This window comes from Rhineura floridana, chromosome 9 (genome assembly GCF_030035675.1).
Source record: "Rhineura floridana isolate rRhiFlo1 chromosome 9, rRhiFlo1.hap2, whole genome shotgun sequence".
Taxonomy (NCBI): Eukaryota; Metazoa; Chordata; class Lepidosauria; order Squamata; family Rhineuridae; genus Rhineura; species Rhineura floridana.
Window position 1 is genome coordinate 66,876,229 of NC_084488.1, and position 20,163 is coordinate 66,896,391.

At 40.6% G+C, this 20,163-nt stretch overlaps 1 protein-coding gene and 1 long non-coding RNA gene across 8 annotated transcripts in view; one reads left to right on the forward strand and one right to left on the reverse strand.

Moving 5' to 3' along the window:
- The window catches only part of SMAD1 (SMAD family member 1), a 52,705-nt gene extending 43,900 nt beyond the window's left edge, over positions 1-8,805 (reverse strand). For 2 of the 6 annotated variants that reach the window (XM_061584783.1, XM_061584781.1), the window contains exon 1: positions 8,339-8,805. The gene's annotated coding sequence lies outside the window, so the exon portion shown is untranslated. The other 4 variants (XM_061584782.1, XM_061584780.1, XM_061584778.1 and 1 more) reach the window with 2 other exon arrangements.
- On the forward strand, positions 7,169-20,159 carry LOC133364370 (uncharacterized). Of its 2 annotated transcripts, none has more exons than XR_009757926.1 (3): positions 7,169-7,301; positions 8,497-8,742; positions 18,734-20,159. It is a non-coding gene; the product is annotated as an uncharacterized LOC133364370 (long non-coding RNA). The 2 variants fall into 2 exon arrangements; XR_009757925.1 differs by lacking the exon at positions 7,169-7,301 and adding an exon at positions 7,495-7,644.
- The last annotated feature ends 4 nt before the right edge of the window (positions 20,160-20,163 follow it).

The window sequence follows — 20,163 nt, forward strand, 5'->3', positions numbered from 1 at the left end:
TTTGATTTAAATAGCGCACTGCAGTATATCTGATTTAGAAAGGCTATGTTTGAACTTGTACACTTCTGCTGAATTTATTACTAGTTCATGCAAATTGACTACCTAACAGATGTTTCTTTCTGACCCCAGGGAGCTGCATTAGGTTCAAGTTTTGCAACAGAGTGAAAGTTAAGCATGTGAACATATGTGTCACAACTTGGAGTGTTTAAATATCAGGAGGAAATGCTAAATACTCACAGAAGGAATTGTATTGAAAAAACTCTCATAATGTTGTAGATTATTCTCCTCCCAATTGTACATAAATCAATTTATTCTTGATGTTTGCTTAACATTTGAAACAAAGAAACACATTTCAGCTCTAATGTTTATCCAAATTATATATTTGAGACAGTCTCTAGTCCAAAGTAGCAACTATAGTATGCCTCAGTGGTAAAAGTTGTCATGAAAGTTCAAATTTCACGTTTTGAGGAAATAATTTTAAGTATTCAGCCTTTTCTGAGCTTATTATATACTATAAAAAGTTTATACTCCTGGAACTTTCAACTGGTTTAACCTGAAAACATAATTAAAATTATAAATGAGGTCTACTATGAGATGTTCAAAGTTTACCATTTTAGAAGTATGATCAACTCTTAAACACAGGTTTTTAATTTCTATCCCAAAGGACTAAGACAGGCTACAATTGTATTACACAAGATACAATAACGCCCACATCCTTAAATGTCTAACAATGCACACCAAAATCAGCCCTAACTAAAAGGTCTTGCAACACTTCAAGAAAACATCTTCAGGTAGAGAAAATTTACAGCTGTGCAACAGCCTTCAAGATGACCATTCTGTTCACTTTTCTGTCTAAACTTGGCATATGATTGTAAGACTGTTTCCTCTGCTCTCAGAAATCAGGAGGGAATAGTGGGGAGGATAAAATCCAACATATGTAGTGCTCAAATAATTTAATGGTTTATAATAGGACTGCAGTGTTTCATTTATTACGTTTCTTCCCATCCTTTCTTCAAGGAGTTCAGGATGTTGTACGTGGTTTTCCTACCCTCACCTCATTTTATCTTCACAAGAATTCTGCAAGGGTAGATTCAGCAGGGAGGTGGTGACTGGCCCAAGGTCATGGCTGAGTTGGGATTCAAACTAGGGCTTGCCCATCCTTCTCTGTCACTAACCACTCTGCAACACTGGCAACATCTGATTAAAGATTAAACATTACTCCAGACTCTTAAATCTACTAAAGAGGTGCATCAGATTATATTCAGGCAGATTTTTTAAAACAACAGCAGCAGCAAATAGTCATCTGAAGATGCATCCATCTCCTCTCGCACATGATACAACATAAGCCTCATCTAAAAATATTACAATATGCTTCAGAACTATTGTTTCCACTCATATGCAAGTTTAAAAATCAACCACTTGACTAAGACTTATTTGTCTGTGTGACAGCCCTAGTTTATATAGATCTACAGACAATGTAAGGTGCACAGACTTTGAAACAGAACAGGAGATAACACTGCAGTTGCTGGTGGTATCTGCAACTGACTCCAAACGGAGGCAAGCTATTCTGTTTGGTACCAGCTCAAGCTGTTCAGGGATTCCAGGCAGAACACACATTTCTAGAGTAGCTTCAGGTCATGCCAAGTGCCAATTATAGGACAAATTTGGGGAAACAAAAAGTACCACCTCCCCGGGCTTCCAAACAAAAGCCTCAATAGATCTGCGACCACTCTTACATTTCTGAATGTTCAGGAAAGATGGCTATATCCACAACTACCAGTGATGTGTGGAGGCATGTTTTCTGCAGAATGAACCTGCACCTGAATGAAGCTCATGGACCACAGTTTGGGAACCACTGATTTAGGGCAACAGATTTTGTTTCCAGAAAGTTTTCAAGATTTCCCAGAAAACCCATATCACTGCCCCCCTATTCAGATAACAGGACCTGCTAATCATCATTTCCTTAACTGGATTTCATTTGATACCTCCGGCACAAAAGAACACAAACAATAGTTTATTTAAAGTGGTAACACATTGTATTCCTAAGTGAAACTACCCTATTTTCTGAGTGCAGAGGAACATACCTAGAACAGGGGTGGGGGCCATCATGAAAGTGTACTCACAGCATTTAGATCATATGTAAGGTCTTTTTATTGATTAGGATGAAGGTCAGAGAAGATGGCTTCTGCCAGTTTGCAGCAGAATCCAGCGGTACTGATTGGTTGGGGAGGTGATGAGACAGAGAAACCTCCCACTAGAACAGATGTTCAACCAACTGAAGCTTCCTCCTTAAATATAAAGGTGCCACCTGTACAGTTATACATTTAAGAATTCAGTTTTTCTGGAAGGCAAACAGCACACCTGAGGGGAAAAACAAGGCCTAGGTCAGGATTGGGATTGGAACAAAGTCTGTTATTTTCAGTTCCAAGGCAGCAGGAAGCCAGGTTCACACCACTGGAGAACTGCACCAATATCTGTTTTTAGATACATCTGTATGGAACCTCATTAAATAAATAAACAAACTGAGAAGCAGGGCCACCAAGAACGGGTTCAGACCCCGGTGAAAAAGATTTTCTCAGGGCCCCCAGCAAGGGCGAAACGGCTAAAAATCTTTACACTTTAATTTTTTATATCATTATTATTTTCTTTGAAATTCACCGATTTTGCAATGGATGTCAAAATCAATTGACAAATGATACTACCAAGAAAGACAAAAACCTATGCAACATAGCTGGGGCCCGGGCCCCTTCCGGACCGCCAGGCCCAGTAATTTGTACCAGCTTTCCCCCATTGGCCCTGCTGAGACGTGCCTAAGCTTTGGACAAGTCTCCAAGTACATGACAAGGGTCTTGAACTAAGATTCCAACTCACTTTATCCACAGCTTTACACCAGGTTCAAGTTGCAAAGTTACTGTGCAGCCCCTGCTTATTAGCAGTTTCAAGATTCAATGGTCTTTTGCATGGTCTGTCATCAGTCTCCATAATCATCTGACACAAGTATAGAAATACATAATATGTTCAAACTGCAAAAATCTGTAACAAGATTTGTATCATGGTTTTTGCCGAAAAAGGAATGCTTACTTGTAGCCAACCAGTACCTATAGATTGTTCTCCCATTTTTCAGCTGTGCCCTCTCTGGATTCAGCTGATTTTTTGAGGTACTATTCTTTTATGTGCCAAAATTGCAAATGCCACTAACATTTATCCAAATCTTCATCTTTACTCCTACAGCCCCAGGACATTTTATGCTGAAAAATACTCATTTTGTTGTACAGTATGGATTCCATAGCTGGATGGATGGCATTGTATTTTGGAAATGCTGTTGTTCCAACAGCATTATCATTCCTTCCTATCTCCCAATGGCTTGATCTGGAAGCATGATTGGGCATGTACCTACCAAAAATAAGGCTACTGGAAGAAGATATTTTCACATTCCTTGGTTCAGCAAAATCATTTCCTGCATTAGTCCAAGCTGAAAGGCACATTGTGCCAGTTCAAGTTAATTTATGGGCTGTGAGCATTCCAATAACTTTCTACCAATCGAGCCTTCTATTTTCCAACTCCATTAATAAATGAACTTGTAGTGGCCAACACTGTTGATGTGACTTAAACCTTGCTAGTTTGGCAGAAAGCCCAGTTGGTCTGTTGTATCCAAGATCCTAAAGCAGCACCAAGGATTGAACTATGCACACCAAAGCAAAACACATACAATTTACTTTTTGCTTATTGTTATTTGATAGAGTAGGATCTGTGGCTTCTATAGCACTATGACTGCCAGGAAGCTTGTTGCATTCACAATCGAAATTAACTGCAAAGTGTTTGCCTGCAGACAAAGCTGTTTTCATTTGCAGATTTGTTACATTTGTATCCCACCCTTGCTTGCCCCAAGCAGCATTTCAACTATACAACTCTGAGACATAAAGTGGGTTGAACAAGGATTTGAAGTTGAGTTCCCAAAAATTCTAGCTCTCAGGACGAAGACAGTGTCAATTGGCACTGATAATTTGGTGGTCAATTCCAAGAAAGTAGGATATATCAGCTTTCAAGGAGCATATTTAATTTATATTTCACATTATTTAGTTAACATGTTCGTGTTTCTTGCCTTTGGTAGTCAGTATCCATTGTTCAACAAGCTCACTTATCAATTTAAGCTTTTTGAGAACATAATACATGTTTACTTGCAAAGACAGACAATGCTCTTGATTAATTACTTGAATATTCACCTCTGTATTATCCGCAAAAGAATATGGTAATGCAGTTCCAAAACTTGCTTTCATAATATATTTAATTATGACGACTGAACTAACAAGCTCATAGGCTGACCTCCCTCATGTCATCCTGATGTATCATTTTGCATTAAACTGCTGTAAGTCAATTTGAGATCTACAGCAGGTTGGAAAGGCTAGTAATGATGCTCTCTGCAGTCTCTAGGGAGTCCACATTATACACAGCTTACATTATTTATAAAGCCTAGATGATGCGTCCATTAGCCTTGCAGGATTACACACCAAGAAATACCACTTACACTTGACGGTACTGGCTACTGTGTTGCCAGCACAATTTAATTCAAGTTTACCTACTCCCTAGGCTGATCTTTCCTTCAGTTTACATACATTAAGGTGGAATGCTGTGGGAAATTTGTTTGGAAATAATCACTGCTACTTTAGGTTCATGTTTTCCTTCTCAGAAACAGACAGACTTTACACATAAAAACCCTTTTGAGCTCCTCTCCCTTTGCCATATGCATGCAAGTGTGAAAGACAGGAATGTAGTTTAAAAACAAGCACATTTAAAAACTGTTGGTGACCATGCAGCAACGTGAATTTACAATGACATTTCAGCATTCCTGCATTTTGTGTCACCTGTGAACAGACACATTCTTCCTCTACCCACCATTATTTTCTGAAGTTGTATGCATTAGGGCAGATGTTTCCAAACTGTGGCTCATGGACCATCGGTGGTCCATGGACCATCAGCAGTCCACGAGCTTTATTCAGGTGGTCCACAGCACGGCAACATTAAATATTCATGTTAATTTTAAATTGTATTTTATTGCTTTTTATTACGATAATACGATTTGAATTATATGAAATGCAAATGCAAATGTTAATACGTAACAATAATGTAAGAAATAAAGGCAGCAATAAAAATATATTTAAAAATCATACAGCTTCTAACACAGCACACTGCAATTGCTACAACAGGCAGAAAAATCATTAAGTGATCCACCAAGACCATCAGCTGTTTTTGTGAGGAAAAAAGTTTAGGAACCACTGCATTAGGTTTTTTCATATTAAATCTCTCCTCCCCATACAAAACCATGAAGAGAAGTGCCTTGTCAGTTCCACTAATGCAGGGGAAAAAATTAACATCCACCCTTCTTCTCTGTGGTCTTTCCTACTTATGTTCCAAGCGGGGGAAGGAGAAAGGTTTTATGTGTTTGTGCCTTCAAAAGGGGTATGCATATGCTCAAGACTGGTGAAATGACAAGGCTTTCCTCCTGTCAGTTTTACTGGAATACAGAGGGAGGAAGCAGTGAAGGAAATGGTGGTGCAGTGGTATGGGATAAATGATGCCTGTAGGTCTATTCACAGGGCAGTATAGAACAGCATCAGGTATAAACAGGTGGGGATATATTTTCTCCCACTTTAACTCCAGGTGCTGCAGTGATATTCAAAGCAGGAAACCTTAATTTGTGAATGGTGGCAGATGTGCATTAAGGGAAAGGGTGGGGTAAGGCAGGATGCCTCACTATTTGGGTCCTATCTTTCTCCCATGGAACTTTGAGATTGCAGCTTTACAAGTTTTCACCATCAGTGTTCTTATCTAGAATCTATATTGCCTTTGCCTCTCTCAACACTCCTCAGAAGTGTTTGAGTCATCAGGTCTTCAAGGATATATAGAAAAAAACACAAGTGGAGAGAGGAACAATGCAGAAGAGAACTGTATTTGATTACCTTTTGGGGAGTGAAGGGGTCATAATTAAAGTAAGGACAAATCACTACCCTTGTAACCTAATCTGGCCTTGAACTGAAGTGATCTTATCCGTGGGAGGTGGTTACTGCAAGGCTCCTTGAGCTTCTGGAAAACATATCCAGAAGACCCAGTTTGTGCCTTGAAAACAGAAGGTTCGAGTGTAACTATTAGCAAGAAGGGTGATCATTTCAAGAAGCTGTTTTTAAACAGGCAACACAACTTTGTTGCCTCTCAGTCCTCTGCCGTGATCACCAGTCTATATCTAGGTGTACTGCACACAATGAAAGATAATCAAGTCTTTTGGCACTTTAAAGGGAAACAAATTGATTATAGCATAAGCTTTCCTGGACAATGTGGGCTTGAGCCCATGAAAGCTTGTGCTATAAAAAATTGGTTTGCTTTTAAGGAGCCACAAAACTGTTTTTTGCTGCAAGAGGCTAACACAGCTACCCCTCTAATTTTCTACAATGAAAAATAAGCATCCAATAAGTTTAAGGCAGCAAAAGCCTAGAAGAATATAATCTATTTTCATGTGCTATATAACTTCCCAGCAGCCAAACAGCAAATATTTAGAAAAAAATCTTTGCAACTAAAAGTTAAGTTACAGCTTCTAAAAAGTGATACCAAAAATAGACAACAAATGTAGGGCGAGAGAGTTAGACTGGACACAACTTTTGCAAGTGATGCTTAAATCACATTTTCCATTTCTTGTTACTATAATTCAAGTGTCAGTTGTGGCTATACATTCCATTTAATTAACAAAATCTCTCTTCACTTTTTTAATTAGTATTCAGGAATGATTCATCCTGGACTTGTTAAGGCACCCATTTGGAACATGCATTTTCACCAATAAACTCTTTTCTAAGGGATAGTATATCTACATTTCAGTCATAAATGGCTGGTACTGGAATCTACAGAAAAAATTAAATTCAGAGTAACTCACACATTAGGTGTATACATGCACTACAGTAAGGATCGGTTGTTTCCTGAAGCATGAAGCCACTCCTCAATTTAAAGCAGCCATTCATATACATATCATGTATGAAGAACTGCTAAGCCAGCCCACACACATTTTCATCAACTATTAACAAAGGGCCAGAAATCGCTGCCCCCGGTTTTGTCATAGCTTCTCTACCCACCAATTGCCAGAAAGGTTGCTAGAATATGATAGCCAACAATTTTCGGACGGGGGTGGAGAGGCTGGGGAAAGGAAGCCACCTTCCAAATTTCACCGACCCATCACTACAAGAGAGTAGATCATCCCCCCTCAAAAAAGGCTGAAAAACACTTCAGAAAGGAAAGTTATAGGGTACAGAAGCCTCCTGGTAAGTAAGAAAAGGACTAGCTTCGAATGTCCCAGGAACATCACACTCGCTCACACACACACGAAGAGGAGGAAGAATTAGAAAACCACAGAGGGAAGAGTTGTGTTGCTCTGATTTGTTTCCCTTAACCACACAACTCTAGTCACAGTGGCCTCATCCTGCCGGGGGAGGGGGGTGCGCGCGCTCAGGGGAAGCAACGGCAAGTTTCCCCGGCTTGGCTTTGAACACAAAAGGGGCCAGGACGCCTGGAGAATCTCCACACACACAGCCGGGAACAAGAGCTCTTGTTTTTGTTTTATTTCGTCTCTGGCTAGAGAGGGAGGGAAAGCGGGCGACATTCTTGGTGAGTCTCTTTTGCTCCTAGAGCAACACAAGATTTTCATATAGAAGAAGAAGAAGAAGAAAAAGGGGGGGAGAAGAAATGGGGCACTTTTTAAGACATTAAAGTAAAAAAGAAAGAAAAAAGAAAAACCCATCGCGGCTTCGTCTCCCTTCGGCCCCACCGCTAACTGCAGCCGCCATCATGATGGAAAAGAAACCGTTCTCCCCTTTCATTCCACGCATACACCTTAAGTCTTTCGCTTGCTCAGACTCTCCTCGCCACCCTTTTCAACTCCAGAGAAAATAATAATAATGAGAAGGCACAGAAAGGCATGAACACTTTAAAAAAAGTGACTCAACGATGCAAAAGCAAGGACGCCACCGGGTGTGAGGAGAGTTGCTGAATGTAGGCAAAACTCTGGGCAGGGAAGAAAGAGAGCGAGAGTGAAAACCAGGAATTCTTACCGGCTCTCGGTGGCGAGCGAAGGCGAAAAAGAGCGTGCAAATGGGGAAGCCGTCGGCGGCGGGCAGACTAGAGAAGTCCCGTTCTACTGAGCTTCCCCCGCCCCCCCCCCCGCTTGCCGCTCTTGCTTCCACAGCCGCCGAGCAGCCCCACGCTTGCTCTACTGCTGCGCCTGGATTGATCTGGTCTCACTGGCGTCAGAGAGTCGGAGCCACCCAGCCTCCACTTACCCCACTGCCAATATACAACATACATATATATACATATACGCTCGCACTCTCGGCCAAGTTAGGGATCCTCTCCAAATGCCTGCCCCCGCTTCTACAAGGAAGGCACTGCTGGCTTGGCTGGAGAAACTGCCTCTCATTTCTTTTCTTCTCCTCCTCCCCTTCTCTCTCCCTCTCTCCTCAGCCCGCCCCCAAGGAGGATTCGCAGCCACTGCTGGGACGGGCGGCCTGCGGTGGGGTTTGGAACTTCGTCAGAAGCCATTTGCGAATGGTCGCGAGCAACTAGGGCAGCCTTTCATGTTGTCGTTTCCAATTCCTTCCAGCTTCGACGTGGGTTAGGTGGCAATCCCACAGAGTTATAGCCGCCTGGGAGCGTGGCCTCGTCGCTAAGACAGGAACAGGTTCGGAGGCTCTGAAGTAAGCGACTTGTGTGAGTATAGGTAGCCTAGGAGTCCCAATACTGAAAATAACTCCCCGTCCCGAAATCGTCTCTCTCGTTCAGAAATTTACGATGTGGAACAAAGCTCGCCCCCCTTACTAGAAATGCACTTTGTCCTATTCTGCCCCCCCCCTTTTCCCCCTGCTGGCGTGTATTGCAGAACTGCGTGTGTGTGTCGAGAGAGAAAAAGCATGTTTTTATGCTCCGGGTAGCAAATCACAGCTTCATTTAAAGATTCAGTTGTGTAAATGTGTGTGTGTCCAAATTCCAGAGGCGCCACCCTGTTAAGCTGCAGTCCTAACTAGGGAGTAAAACCCATCGAACACACTAGGTTACATCCAATGTTAGTCATACTCAAAGAATACCAATTGGCATTAATGGGCACAACTAACTTGGGTCCATTAATTTCAGTGGGTCTACTCTGGGTAAAACTTAGTTGGATACCACACTGGGACTTCCTTCTGAGTAAACATGTATAGGATTGCATTATTATATACGCAGAGGCAAAGAGCATCTCATGGTCATAAGACTCTTAACAGATTTACTGTGGCATAAGCTTTCATGAAGCTTATGAGGCCTCGTTAGACACATGAAATCATGTATCTCTGAAGTGGGCTCCAGTCCATGAAAACTTATGCCACAATAAATCCGTTAGTCTTCATGGTGCCACAAGTCTCTTCTTTTGCCAGTATTAGGGGTTGGTGCAAAGTTTGATCTTTGTGAATTTTGATTGGAACTGCCATATTTTAGGATATAAATATGTATAGTTAAATAAAATATGTTTATGAAAGCATATGTTGAGAGAAAATATGTTCAAAATACATATTTAAATGCAAATTAATACACAATTTGCATGTGGGTTTTGACCCATCCAGACCTGAACTTACAAGATCTGAACAGAGTGGTTCATGACAGATGCTACTGGAGGTCAGCTATGGGGCTGTATATAAGTACAATAAATAAATAAACAAACAACTTGAAGGCACATAACAACAACAACAACGAATGATCCGTCCATATCTAATCAATAAAGCCCTAGCTTGTATCAGGTTCCTAATGTTAGCAAGCTCTCAAGTTAAGACAGCATGTTAGTTTGGATAATAGTGCATTACAATTGTTGGAAATCCTGGTGGCTCCCAAAAAAACACATGCAAGATGTGGGCAACTTACAAAGAAATGTAAACACTTCTTTAACCCCCAGTGTACACATGTTGAGCAGGTTTCCCAAATGTGTGCACTGAAAGATGTATGGGCACTTATGTATTATGCTCACATTACACATGTTTGATGCAATACTGGTTCCTCGCATGGGAAGGTGACCCTCAGGCTGAAAAAAGTTTCCCACCCCTGAAGAACTTCACTGACCAATTTGGATTTTAATAATGACCAAAGTAGAATGTTCTACTCCTTTCATTAAGAACACACTACCTGAAGAAGCCAGCCAGCTTCAAGATCCATATGAAAGATAACCCAGCCAAGAATGAGTCAAGTTCTCGGCTGAACTCATGCTCAAAGATATGTAAATGCTAAAAGCTCATCTTTTGACAATGACTTTCCAGGACCTTTGCTGGAATTATGTGGAATTTTAGGACTGAAAAACCCCAGTTTGCTATAGATAAGTCTCCAAGAGCTTTTTACAAATTTGTCCCAGTGAGAGAGCTGACTGTGCTACTAGTTTAACAATTAAAGTTAACCGGTTTTGATCTGCACATTTGATCTGCATTGTCTGCACTATACTGATGATCTGACACAACACATTAAGATGCTTTGAAAGTACTTGTCTGAAAACTGCTTTGAAATTCTTCTCATTTATTATTGCCACAACCCTGGGAGAAGAGGCTGAGATATACTGAGATACTCAAGAGTACTCAGCAAAAGTTTAATTGGCCAAGGAGGGGTTTGAACTTGGGGATCACCCAGCATGCTATCGATTACCACTTGCAAACATACAATTCAACATCCCCACTAATATAAAGTTCAAAATAAAGGAGAGCCTTGGAAGATGATAGAAACAAAACTATACTCACACGTCCTTAGGGAGAGCCTGTTGCTTGGAAATAGCCCAACACATGTGGATTCAAGATGTGCTTCTGATATGCAAGGGCTGGAAGCAACCAACCAGTCAATTCAAATACATTAAATGGGCCACTGAAGAAAAGAGTATCCAAAGATTATTGTATATTAATAGAGCCCATCCTAGATGATTGGATGTACTTGAGAGGGAACATAATTGCCTTGCTGGGTAAGAAAAAAGAACCATTTACTATGAGACTTTTGTTGTAACCAGCTGCCAGCCCAACCACCCTGCCAAGTTCATAGGGCAAAGCATAATTTCATTCCCTATCATTTGTGCCTAACAACTAATAATTACAAGCTTTATGCTCCTGAATGTGGAGGTTCACATTTTGATCTAATATCACACTGACCTTGTTCTGCATTGAGATGATAAATTTTGCCTGGGCTGTACCACTTCCGGCTTCAGGTGTGGGCTAACATGACTGAAAGTTTCCCCATACTGATAATAACCTGTCCACATAAAAGTTTTGATGACAGAAGGATTCTGATCTCCATCTTGCCCTTTTGTTGACATGTTAGTTTGCTGAAGGCAGAGATTTATTTTTAATAGATGAATTATTTTTAATAGATGAATATTCAGTCATGACAGAGCCCCTACAGTCTGAAGTGGTTCGGCCCAGATGTAAGGAGACCATTAACAGAGTAATTCAACACATATTATTGATCCCTTGGTGCCCACTTTGTCCTACTTACCACAAGTGGTAAAAGGGGAGCCTTCTCTTTCTATCTAACGAGAGACTCCCCTGTGAGTAAAGGTTGCGGCATTTGGAGCTTTTTAGTTTAAAGAAAAGGTGAATCAGAGGTGACATGATAGAAGTGTACAAAATTATGCATGGCATGGAGAAAGTGGCTGGAGAAAAGTTTTTCTCCCTCTGTCATAACAGCAGAACTCATGGACATTAAATGAAGCTGAATGTTGGAAGATTCAGGACAGACAAAAGAAAGTACTTCTTCCCAAAGTGCATAGTTAAACTATGGAATGCTCTCACAAGAGGCAGTGATGGTCACCAACTTCAATGGCTTTAGAAGAAGATTAAACATATGGTGGATAAGGCTATCAGTGGCTACTAGCCATAATGGCTGGGCTCTGCCTCCATAGTCAGAGGAGGTATGCTTCCAAATACCTGTTGAAGGAAACCACAGGAGGGGAGAGTGCTCTTGCACTCAAGTCCATTTGCAGGCTTCCTGTGGGCAATTGGTTGCCCACTGTGAGAACAGAATGCTGGACTAAATGGGCCATTGACCTTATCTAGCAGGCTCTTCTTATGTTCTTATGATTCCAAGCAGTTAAAGGCATAGTTTCTTACCCGTAAAAATAAATAAATGGCAAACCTCTCTTATAGGGTTGTTTAAATGCTGAATAAAACAAGGAAAGGTTGAGCTGTACTGTAGGTACAGTCTTGACCAAGACCAGACAGAGATAGGATATTTTATGTGAAATGACAGGACATCTAAGCTAATGTTCTTTAGTAAATCCTGCAAGCTGTTCTAGAGAATAAAAAGGCCTATTGAAGAACTTTCAGGATTAGTGTCTTTCTTTGCTGCAGTATAGACTATCCTAAAGCAAACAGGAGCAGTACCTCATTTCATCTTTCAACACAGTATTTTTCTATGGAATTAAGCACAGGGCATGAAGCACATGGAATCATCAGGGAAATGAAAACATTCTAATATTATTAAATGCGCTTCACTCTTCTAATTTAGATAATACCTCTGCAGAAATTGTATATCTAGATGCCAAAAAAGTATTAGCTTGGCTTCAATTCATTTATCTTTTCAACTTATGCTCTGATGGGATTCAGACCAAAATTCATTACTTAGGTAAGATTAATATATCCATCCATAGCAGCCAAGCCTGATTAAAAAGGTTTTACATTAAAAGTTTGGGGAGTGAGACAATAGCAGACAGGACTGGCCTATTATCTTCCTTACTGCCTATCGTCACAACTTACATGTGGATAAAAGAATTCACTCCCTTAATTGTATTTACTAGCTTAGAAGTTAGGGATCTAGGGTGTTATATATTTTGTGTCAGTATGAATGGTCTATTTTAAAAGTATCTATTCAATATACTGGAGCTGTCCCTTCTTAATGCTGAAGTCATTGCCATACAGCAAGGCAGCATGGCTAGCACGCTCACTCATGTCTCTTTAGCATTCCCACTCCCACCCTCCTTGGGCCTCAGTAAGATAGCCTGAGGATTCTGCAAAGAGTCCTTGAAAATAAATTATTTCCTTCTGACTATTCCATTTGGAGGCATTTACATAACTGCATTAACATGGTCTTCTATTTGTATCTTGGAAGACACCTTTACTGTGAGCCTCCTTTGACATATTAATTACACTTTCCCATTTCTTATGAGCTCTGTCCCAGTTACATCTCGTTATAAACTGCAAAGTGGTATATTAAAATGTGTTTCAACACATCGCAAGCACAAAATTAAAGCACCTTTCTATGTTACTAGTTGTTGGGCACTTTCACACTTCATTGTTTGTCAGCAAACTTAAAGGACCAGTTCACACACGCACATTTCTGTTCCCCAGCACTCCGCACAATTCTTTCCAACCATTTCTAGGTACATGATCTCATGGAGAAACATCAAGGTGAACCAAACTAGACACAGATATAGCTAGCAACTGTCAGCAACTATTCCAGTGTTTGCAGCAGCTGGAAATTGTGCTTTTCCAGTTGCAGAAGTTGCTGCTGGCAATATCCACATGAAGCACAGTTCAAACTGACATTTTCCCATGCAGTTTTGTACCTTGGGACAGTTGAGATGTGTGGGAGAAGGTGGTGGTGGGAATGGCTACCACCTGCATGTGGAATGTTATGAGCTGGTCCTTAGATCCATAAACTGACAGGGGCAGAAAGGCCTACCAACAGTTTTGGTAACCTAGGGAAGCCTAATAAATCCCAGTTAGCTGTCCTGAATGCATTTCCATTATCCTGCTTTAGTATATAGAAGTGAAATATTTGATCCAGTCCTCAATGTGTCCCATGTGGAAAAGTTCCAGCAAAACGACTGCATTGGCCAAATCCTTTGGGAACTAAAGCTGCAATCATATGCACACTTACAATAGCAGAAGTCTGATTTAACTTATTTGTGATTAAAATGGCTAGGGCCATGTGGCATGCATTTATTCACCATGCATAGAAAATGCTTACAAATTTTCTTCAAAAACAAACAAATGGATAGACCTTTGGATGGGATTTTATAAATGGTAAGATTGGTAAGCATATTGTTGTTGTACCTGCCTTTTAGGAAATGTTGTAATTACGTTATAAAATGTTGTAATTGCCTTCTAGGAAACACTGAAACTTAGGTTATATTATGGCTACAATCCAAAGCTCTGCAAAATTCTGGCATGCCCATGAAGCTCAGTGTGCACAGGGGATGTTCTGTTCTCTTCAGTGTCAGGAAACGGTTGTACCCACTGCATGCACACAGAACATTCCTAAACCAGTATGATCCCTGTGAAAGTGGAGCATAAAATAACTGGATAATAGTATATCTGGAGACAGATGTGTGATACTATGCATTAAACAGTCAACTCCTAAGTTCCATATCTTTGTCAACATGGTATGACCATCAAACAGAACCCAGAGTGGGGCTATGCAGATAGTTTGGACTTAATTTCCTAAAGCTCTTTTTGATTACTATGCATATATGCAGACATTTAAATCCTGCCTTTTAATCCATTGGATTTACAAGGTGGTTTAAAACCAAGTATCAATCACTAAAAACCTTTTCAAAACCACCACCAACCACAACAAAATTCACATAAGACCAAAGTAACAACAAACCAATAAAAGCAATAAAAGTAACAGCATAAAATAGCAAACAAAAACAGCAGCAGCTTAACATCTCATCATTTATTCAAACTCTGGATGAATAAAACCATTTTGGCTTGGTGCCAAAAACTTGCATGAGCAGTAGGCAAACCTCTCTGGAGAGGGAATTGTATAAACTGGGTGCCACCATCAAAAAAGGCCTTATCTCTGGTTGCCACACAACAGTGAAAACTGCTATTTGGCCCAGAGACTGGGATTTGGAAGACTAACCTAGTCCTGAAGTGAAGGACCTTGCCTATGAAAATTAGACAAACTTTGCTAGTAGTTATATAGTCCATGAGACAGGTAGAGAATTCTAATGCTAAGCGACTTCCATTACTGGAGATCTTAAGAGTTCCATTGGAATCAACCAGACACACTTCCAAATAAATCTGTTTAGAATCAGAGTGCCTTGGTAGTAGTGGAAGGCAATTTTATAATTTTCAGCACAGACTAAAGAGAGGCTCACTCAAGTACAAAAACAAATAAGCAAACGAAAAGGCTAAGGATGCAATCCTATACACACTTTGAAGTGGACTGCCTTCAAGTCGATCCTGACTTATGGCTACCCTATGAGTAGGGTTTTCATGGTAAGCGGTATTCAGAGGGGTTTACCATTGCCTCCCCAGCTGCCTAGGGCCTGCTCAGCTTGCCACAGCTGCACAAGCCAGCCCCTTCCTTGGGGTATTTCCCACTTAATTTGATAGGGCTTACTTCTTAGTAGCCATGTGTAGGATTGCAGTGTAAGGGTGGGGAAAGGGTTACTAACCTGATTTCTCTACTGTCCCAAGAAAAGGAAAACATATTGTTGTCTTTTTAATATTAATTGTGTAACTGTGCAGGTTCTGTATAGGATTCTTGGCTTTGGCACTATGACAGAGTTTTTTCAAAGATATAATTGTACCTAGTAGGCACACAGCAGGCAACTTTCTGCCAACATCAATAGCATGGTCACCCATACTCATGCACCTTCCTCTTTGACAAGGTGAATGCATTTTAGAGGGCTCCCTGGCTCTACGTCAAACCTTGCTACATCTAAACCTTAAATAGGAGTTAAAATGTGGGCTGTCTAGCTTATCTGTCCTAGGGCAGTGGGTTCTTGGCAGGTACTTAATGACAGATGGTCTCAAGACAAATCTCTGTTTTCATTTGCATCTCCTGGAGCAAGTTGTGTTGCAGATTCTAAGCACCCTGACAGTGACACGTTTACACAAGTTCTTGGAAATCTGGGTTTAATGTGCACAAAATCTGTGTCAAATGTCAGTTCAATCCAAAACTGCAATGGTTCTTCTGAACTTCAGTGGCATTGTTTGTTTTTTCAGTGGTTAAATGTCCTATTTAAAAACATTTAGCTTCACCCCTTAGATCTGATTCCCAACCATCAGTAATTCTGGGTATGTATATATGTGTGTTGGGTGGTGGTGGTGTAAATATGGGAACAGGGTCCATGACAGGAGTAGTAGAAGACAGAGAGAAAAGTGGAGAGTAAGGTAGCCAGATTGAAAAGATGCACCATTAATAGTTGTGCAAAAGAGAGAATTCCAGCAGCTATAGCTTACATGGCAAGAAGGAAGAAGGAGCTTTGTGGCTGTGTTTACAAAGAGAGCTATGTGCTAAAGAGTATAAGGAACAGACCTCCTTCCAAAGGACACCACCCTGCTTGCCTCCCACTTTTTCACAATATGTAGTTGCACTTCTTCACATTCATCCTTTTAGGGTGACCATGTATCCACAGAGGACGGCCCTCAATTTGGAGGACAATCCTGTGTTTGAAAGATTCCTCTTTTTGAAGGGCTGATCAGTCCAAGGTCAGTTTAAAGATAATGAACCAGAAAAAGGGAGAGTGAGCAGGGGCCTTGAAGTTCCTAATCAACAGTTAGCACCTGGATAGCAGGCTGAGCACATGGATCACATGGTGGAGGAGGCAGGCAGCAGGGAGGTCAGCACAGTGCAAATGCATAGGCAGAGCCAATCTGGCACTCCTACTGGTGTATTTGCACCACACTGACTTCCTCACTGTCCCCCAGTAAGCAACAGTGACCCACCTCGTGGGAAGCTAGTATAGTGGCTCCCCCCCCACCGGGGAAGCTGCTACTGCTAATTTGTCACAAAGCAGGAAGTGAGCTTTTGAGTCCATCAGAACTCTTCATCAGGCTGGATGTTATGTTAAATAGGAGGTGGGGGTGAGAGAAAGGCTGGCTTGGAATTGAAGCCATAATATCTGCATTGGTCGAAATTCACTTTTGCTGCATAGTCTTAGAAGGGGTGGGGCTATGGCTTCTTGTTATGAAGAGGACTTGCACTTTAGAAATAGACTACTGGACCACTGGGCAAACCTAAAGAATTTCTGGTCCTGATGTGATGTTTTTCACTGATCAGCAATGTGCTGGAAGGAAAAGGTTAATCAGTTCACTGAAAACATATAGTGCCTTTTGTCAGTGTTGTGCCTTTGTGTGTGAGGCCCAAGGCAACCCCCATCCCAAATGGCCTGGTTTCCTTTTTAAATTTGTTATCCTTCACGTGTGGATTTTCCCTCTACTGCTGAAATGCTGATTTTAAGCATTTTGGGGTAAAGATCTGTGCTACTCCTTAGTGTACCATGGATGGTTCAATATAATAATAGGTATAGAGATCAAAGCATTTTTATTAATTACATGATATGCAAAATATAGGGCCAATTATGATAAATGGAAACACATTTTGGGACTATGTTTTCAGTAAAAGTAGAGAAACAATACTCAAGAATGTTTCCATACAAAGTAATATTTCTTGCAGTCACAGCTTAAGAAGGATGAACGTGAGATACACAATCTAAGAGAATTGTGGGTTTGAGCAATTTGTAGGCACAGTATATACTTGCTTGGGATGTGAATGCCACTTGTAGCATCTCTACCATCGATTGAAAAAAAATAGGCCTCATGTAGCAATCTGCCTGGAGTCACTCACATCATGTAGTGATAAACAACGCAAACAGAATGTGTCTCAGCCCTCATTAACTACAACCATAATATACATTAGTCAGAGTAACCATCAGGAGGGACATAACTCAGATTTATGGCTTGCGTTTCCACAGCCAAATTACAGTCATATTTCAAGCTATGCAGGGCAGGTCTGATTGGCAATTGGATGGGAGACATTGAAGGAAAGTCATGAGTATTTCAGGAAATGATGGTGTCAGGGATGATTCAGCTGCTGATACTCTTCCTGCTGTGTCAGTTTTGGACACATTTTCAGATATGGGTCTATGCCACAAACAGATGATTTAGGCCAGTATGCTAGGGGCATTTATTGACTGCTGGTGGAAATCAGGTGACTGAAGAACCAATTCTCATCTTTATAGTATCAGATGGTGCTACTAGAAGATGTTTTTGCCAGATGGGGAGTTCTCTGGGTGTCACAGACAATTCTAGAAAGGGCAGGACATTTACCTGTCTAGCCCCTGCAAACTAAAAAAATCATGTAACACATAGATGTCAAAGAGTTATTTCCTCAACACATTAGCTTAGGCTGACTTTGAAGTGCAAAGAGCAGTCATGTGAGGGGAAAAGAAGTGTTGGGCAAGATGCAATCGAGGCCTCTGAGTAACACAACCCACCACGTGGCTTTAGTTTTAACAATGTAGATGTCAGTTTGTGGAAATATTCCTCTATGGATAAAGGAGTCTTGTAACCTATACGAACATAGTCCACTAACAACCTGTAGAAATGTTCAAGCATTTTCAAGAATCTATTTCCGGTAGTTCATCGCTTAGGAGCAGTGCAACCATACAGTCATGCAGGGCTGGTATATGTTAAGACCACTTTTCTTGCCACAGCTGCTATGCCTAGGCTGCTTGAAATGGTCCCTGTGTGGCAGCTGCTGGTTCAGCCAAGCCATTTTGTGGATGTTTCGATGAGAGAGAGAGAGAGAGAGAGAGAGAGAGAGAGAGAGAGAGAGAGAGAGCTGTGCTACTCCTGAACGTACCATGGATGGTTCAATATAATAACAATAGGTATAGAGATCAAAGCATTTTCTATTAATTACATGATATGCAAAATATAGGGCCAATTATAAATGGAAATGTGTTTTCCATCAGGAGATGACTGCTTCCACCTGCTTTGCCTCACCCTCCAGCCCTAGGAGCTTTCAAAATGGAGTTGATTCCAGAAGAACTCTGAGGAAACTTTCTGGCCTTTGGGATTCAGGCATAAGAGATGCAGGCGAGTCAGCTTTGGGACTACTTTTGGATGTGAAATTGTTGGACATTTTACTTGACCTATTGATAAGATTTATGCTTGCTTACATTTTGATGTATGTGAAATGAACTATTTATTTTAGTGTTATGTTGTCATGATACTATACTTTTTATTATGCATTATTGTACTACTGTATTTAGATTTCATGTGAATCACTTTGAGCACATGTGTTTATGGAAAATGTGGTACATAAATAAACGGATTGTGATAGCATACATACACATATACACATACTATGTGGTTTTTTAAATTTATTGAATGAATATTTATTGTTACGGTTCTTAGACCAGCAGACAAAGATACAAAATGAGAAGATAAAAACGAAATAAGGTTAAAAACAGTTAAAACAATTAAGCCCAAAGTAGTGCTGGAAGTAAATTCCTGTTGAGGTCAGTACTATATTAGTGCTCAGTGGTCAGAGTCCTTCTCCAATGTATGGCCGCCACACAGAAGCTTGCCACCTTGGCGGTCACTTCTAAAGTGGCGTCCAATAAAAGAAATTGGACATAAAAGGCCTCATCCCAGCCGGGGATACTTTGCAGGATAGGGGTAACAAGGGCAAAACGTAGATCGCGGTAAAAGGTACTTTTAAATTTATTATTGCATTTATATCCCAAGGAGCTCAAGGTGGTGTGCATGGTTCTCCCCCTCTCCATTTTATCTGTAAAAGCGCATCGGCTATGGGGCAGTATATAAATGTAATAAATAAAATAAATTATCTTCAAACAATCCTGTGAGGTAGGTTAGGCTGAGAGGTAGTGGCTGGCCCAAGATCACCCAGTGAGCTTCATGACAAAGTGGGGATTTGGACTTCCACACTGCTAGCAAAAATAAAATAAATTTTAAAAATTTAAAAATCCAACAATAGTTAGCAATGGCATTGCTACTGCGTATTGGGTGGGTAAGGGCTGATTTTCATTGTGAGGTAGTACATAATAAATAGCACTCGATGCCTGTAGCAAACATACATCAGTTTGAAACATCTACCATATGACATGTGAAATGGCCTTTGGTTCATGCAGTAGGAAGACGAGGACCAGATAACACATTTAATTTTTTGTTTAATTAAATATTTATTATTAAATATATTATTAATCAAGTTAAGTTTATATATTCATGAATACATTCCATTTCTGGATACCCAAATAATGGCACACTCAAACCTTTTATTTATTTGGCTTTATGGGTGACCATATTCCCAAAATACAAGATGCACAATATTTCCTTATCTGATTCATTCTCATAACATAATATTGGTTTATGCTTTCTC